Below are 4,992 nucleotides of genomic sequence, written 5' to 3' on the forward strand. Positions count from 1 at the left end.
TGCTGAACTCCTTGTTTTTATTTTAATAGTGAAAATTAACTCAATGAACAATTTTTGAGGAAAAATAATATTAACTGCCTAACATTTTTAGGCTTCAGCTTAATAGATTAATTTTTTTTTCAGACTAAGGTATTTTTAGTGGCATTCAAGTTGTATATCATTACCCTGAAACCATTTTATGATAGTTTGTCTTCAGTTGTCTAAGAAGTACTATTGAGGTAAGAAAGCCCACATTGATGTAGTTGCTATTATTGCACTTAAGTTAACTAGTTTTCTTTGAATGCAGAGTGCTATAAAGAAAACACATTATCCCAGAGCTATTAGTGATAATCTAAAAATTGTCTTGAAAACCTTGCTCTTCATTTTACATGATGGTGATCCTGAATGCAGCAAATCTTTAAAGGTGTAAAATGCAGTGAAAAGATTTTTCAACATTTAGATGACAAAATTGGACTACTTAGAGAAAAATTAATGTGTTGTAGAAGCACTTCAGCTGCCATTTTCAATCACTGTGGGTTACTGTATGTTGGCAACAGAAAACGAATTTAGGAATGGGAGGTAGCTCTGGGAGCAGGTATTTGGGGAAATCAGAATATTGAATCATGTGGGGTAGAACAAACCAATTACTTCAGGTTTGGACTTGAGAATTTCCAATAAATTAATTTTTTTCCAGGCTTTTGATTCTCTGCTTTATTAATGGACGAACATCAAAGCAGACAACAAAACTTCCAAATGTTATAAAAACTAACATAAACATATGGATCTCACATGGAGTATTAGAAGTCTTAATTTTAGACAAGCAGTTGTTTTTATTGCTGCATTTTCACAATCAGCAGAAATGTTAACACCAAGCTTCTGGGCGTTTCCTTTCTTAAATTGAGCAAGAGGAGAGCTTTAAAACCAAGGCTTACTTAGGGTTAGATCTCTATTAGATAATAATTATTGAAGCTTTCTGTGTTTCGGGAAAATATTTAAAATAATATTTTAATGTCTTCAGTAATATAGGAATATGTGAGCTGAGATTGAGATGTGGGAAGGTCAGGAGGTAACTAGAAATTTGTACACCATACTAATAAAATATTATTGCTGTTTTCTATCAAAATATTTATTTGACCTGACTCTAGTAAATACTTGTTCAAGTAACAGTTTATTGACAGGTGTAGTATGAGTGCATTACAGTATATTCTAAGGTATGGGCTAAACACACTTGTACCTGAAAGAAATCTGTCTTCATTTTAATAAGAATCCACACCGCTTGACCAATTGCTGATGTTTTATTTAACAGCGCAGATCAATTGTACTTAGATTAGGAATGAAATACAGTTTTAGAAATTTGAAGAATTTAGTGTCTCATAGGATTATAATTTTTACAAAAAGTTTCTTCATATTACTACATTTTGTCTCTTGATGTTCACTGTATCTGATTCTGGTCTTGAAGGAGAGGTACATATTTGACATCTGCTTTTCTGCAGAAAAGGTTCTTATAAAATAAAAGTGGAATTATTTTCAAAGTTGTAAATTTTAGAAATGAAATGCATAATTATAAAAAAGTTCAAATTATTTGCAAAAATGCCTGGCTAAAAAGTGCAAATTGATGATTTTGATGCAGTGTTAAAAGTAGCAACTTTTGCTGCTAGAATTGAAAAAGAGTTGAAAAGGACTTGAAATCCTGTTTACATTTTGGTCATATCAGTTCCCAAGGTAATTTGTTTACACATTAGTTCATGTTACCTAAATAGATAAGTGTTTTGTAACTATTTTCAAGAAAGATTAAAACATTTCTGTTTTCAAGATCGATTAAAACTATAGCTTAACTTCTTTCTTACATAACACTAATTAGTCCAGAGACCCACCCAAATATTCATCTCTTCAAATAATTCTTGATTAAAGGTTGAAAGGTTGAAAAGTATTTAATCACCAAGATTACTGTAATTAGACTTGATGTTATCAGAAAAATTGAGACTATTTTCTGAAATCTTTTTGCTACTCAATATTGGTCAAGTAGTGATTATTATTTTTTAATGCTTTAAGAAAAAGGTTAAGAGAAATGGGAGTTAATTTAACTTAGAGAGTTAATTATTGGAATTAGGAAATTAGAGTCCTAAAATAACTGACATTTTTCTTGACCTAGGGTGATAACTTTTAAAGTAGTAACTATAACTAGGACCTGCAATTTCTAAATTTTATCCAGGACTTCAGCATGGTATTTTGAGTTTGCTATATAGGTCTTGNGGCGAGCAGCTCACGGCCGGCCTCGGCCCTCGCCGGCCGGGTTCGCCGCTGCGCTCTGCGCCTCTCCCCTCTCGGCCCCCGCGCCAGACGGCCCGCCCCCGGGGCGCGCTCGCAGACCGAGGTAAGAGCCGCAGGAACGAACAATGTGCCTCTGTGCCTGGCTGGGGAGACCTGTTTGCTTTGCGCCTCCTGCCCGGGGGTTGAGTGTTGGAGGTGGAGGGAAGCCGCGGGTGAGTTGGGGCTCGGCTGTTTGTGTTCGGCCGGACCAAGGGGGAGACCCGCGCTCGCTCGGGCTGCTCGCCCCCTCCCCCGCCCGCCCCTCTCCTCGGAAATCGATAAGCAGAACTCCCAGCCCCGTCCAGCCTGCTGCTCCTTCTCCAGGAGAGCTGTTGTGTGGTTCTCAAGGCATCAGTCTAGTTGCGGGAGGTGGGGGAGCGGGGGGGAGGAGGCCCGGGGCAGAGGGGAGCATGATTGCGTTGTGCATATTTTGGTTTTCGGAAAGCTTGGGTAGGAAGGATCCGTTCGCCCTTTCCCAGCGCTTGGGGAGGGGTGGACGTGAGGCGCGCCCACGGCTGGGCTGCTCTGCTCCGGGTGCGGGGTCCTGTCCCCCGCCACCCCCGCCCTCCTGCAGACCCATCCCGGGCTGGAAGTGGAGCGGAGAGGCAGAGAGCTAGGAGCGAGTTCAGGGGAAATGGACGGTGGGGGAGGGCTGGGCTGAGTTGTTGCGGGTTGTTGTTTCTTCTTGTTGGCGGTTAGGTTGGTGTGGAGAGGCGAGGATGACAGCAAAGCGCAGCCAGATGTGGCCGACCCGGCGCTGGGGCTGGCAACGATTAGGGACGGCCAGGCGGGGCGGGAGGGTGGCGGGGCCGAGCCCCGGTGGGCCCCGGGGGAGGGCAGAGAGCCTCCCGGGCCCGCAGTGAGAGGGCAGCAGCGGGCCGCGCTGGGCCTGCAGGAGAAGTTACGGGGTGTGGGCTCCTGGGGTGACTGTGCGTCTGGGAGCCTCAGGAAGCCTGGTTAGTAGGATAGGGTGCCGGGTGGGGAGCGGCGGGGAGAAAAAGGCGTGGGAGGAGCGCCAGGAGAGGGGAGACCCCGGGGCTAACCGAGCGTGGGCTTGTTGATTGGCTGGGGCGACCCGACCCCTCTGGTGGAGAGACGAGGGCTAGTGAAGCGACAAAAGCGCCCCAGCAGTGGGGAAGCACGCCTGCTAGGACTACTTCGCTTGGGATCAGGAAAGTTTGTTCCTTTCGCCGAACGCCGGGGTTTGGGTTAGGGGAAATCGCTGGAAGCTTTACTTTGTGCCCAAGTGTCGCTGAGTGGAGGCTAAGGAACGTATGTCTTTAATATATTTTTTTATTCTCCGTTTGCTCTGTCCTCTAAAAGCATAGTTGGAGGGACAAGTCCTGGGGCGTCCGTCTTCTTTCCCCATCTTCTGTGGACTCCTCCCCCCTCATCCTTTCCCCCTTCCCTGGCCTCTTCATTTCGTTCTTCCTGATGCAAACTGTAGTCTCGGATTCAGACCGAGGAAATGTTTTCCTCCTGTTTCTTGAAAGGTGTCAGGCTGCTTAGCAGCTTCTCCAAGCAGCCTGCGAGGGACTGAGCCGCAGCCACCAACCATATGTTTCCCGTTACAAAGACCAGGTTCTAAGGCACTCTCCTCCCCGCCCCCACCCCCAATTCGTAAATTTTCTTTTGCAGTCTTTACTGTGTGTGCACTTCTCCTCTCTTCCCCTTTCCAGAGGCGTATCTTTAACGGACGTGGTTGGTTCATTCATTTCCCTGTCAGTGTTTGTGTCTGGAACTGGCCCCATCGAGTTCGCTCTTTACTTAACTCCAGTTGCTTAGTGAAGAAAAGTCACATCCATGTGGTAAATTGCCTGTTGTGATGTCTCTTACTAAATCAGGTTTGATCTTGGGCGAACCTTAAAAGGTGGGCAGTAAGGAGTCAATATGCATTCATAGCAGAAAAATAGATTCGTTTGTGTGGTGTCTTTGGCAACGTTCCAAACTGGTGGGACTCTTGACCCAGGTAAAAGGTAACTTTGTAACTTTAAATTTAGTATCTTTATACTACTTGAGAGACCTTTCATAAAGAAAGTCTTCTGTTCAGGTGTGTTACGGAACTTTTTGTTGTCCCTCCTTCCATCCTCTGTAAATTTATGCATGGTAGAGAGAATACTGCAGAACAAATGTTCTGTTGTTTAGTTTCTTCAGACATTCCGATTCTCTCCTTTTGTTGCTTGCGTCTAAAAGAGGTGCCATTTCACATCATTCTGCACAAATTGTTTGAATTAATGCAAGTGTGAATTCTTACCGTTTGAAGGGGACTATTAGCATATCAAAGGTTTCTTAGCTTCAGCTCAATTGAGAAAACTTCAGCCTGTCTTCTATTTGCTTCCAAGCGGAGGCCCAAAGGGCAATGAGAATTGTAAAGGGTAAAAATGGGGAGGTGGATTCAGGCTGTGTTTCTGAACTTTTACTGTTTTGTAATTATGTGAGCGAAAAACATTGTCTATTGCTGTGGAGCCCTTGCAAATAGCAAGACAATTATTTTCTATTGATAAATGGTTTGTTCCTCGAAAAAGGGTGACCTTTTATTTTATGATAGTCACTGTTGCCTGTCTTTTGGGGTCCCTTCCGTGGAAGAGAGAGTGAGAAAGCTTTTCCTACTAACTTAATACTTTTCTAGGGCCTACACTTCGTTATATTAATAAAATGGGAAAGAAAGACTTTTCATGAGTCTATAAAATAATAGAAATCTTG

The 4,992-nt window shown here is 43.6% G+C and overlaps 1 protein-coding gene across 35 annotated transcripts in view; it reads left to right on the plus strand.

Moving 5' to 3' along the window:
- The window catches only part of ADGRL2 (adhesion G protein-coupled receptor L2), a 396,395-nt gene that overhangs the window by 193,710 nt on the left and 197,693 nt on the right, over nucleotides 1-4,992 (plus strand). The window contains exon 1 of one of the 35 annotated variants that reach the window (XM_019647709.1): nucleotides 2,242-2,353. The exons of 33 other annotated variants lie outside the window; for them this stretch is intronic. The gene's annotated coding sequence lies outside the window, so the exon portion shown is untranslated. Of the gene's footprint in view, nucleotides 1-2,241; nucleotides 2,354-2,375; nucleotides 2,463-4,992 lie in introns of those variants that run through there. One more of the 35 variants, XM_019647710.1, reaches the window with a different exon arrangement.

This window comes from Hipposideros armiger, unplaced genomic scaffold (assembly GCF_001890085.2).
Source record: "Hipposideros armiger isolate ML-2016 unplaced genomic scaffold, ASM189008v1 scaffold_115, whole genome shotgun sequence".
NCBI classification, from domain to species: domain Eukaryota; kingdom Metazoa; phylum Chordata; class Mammalia; order Chiroptera; family Hipposideridae; genus Hipposideros; species Hipposideros armiger.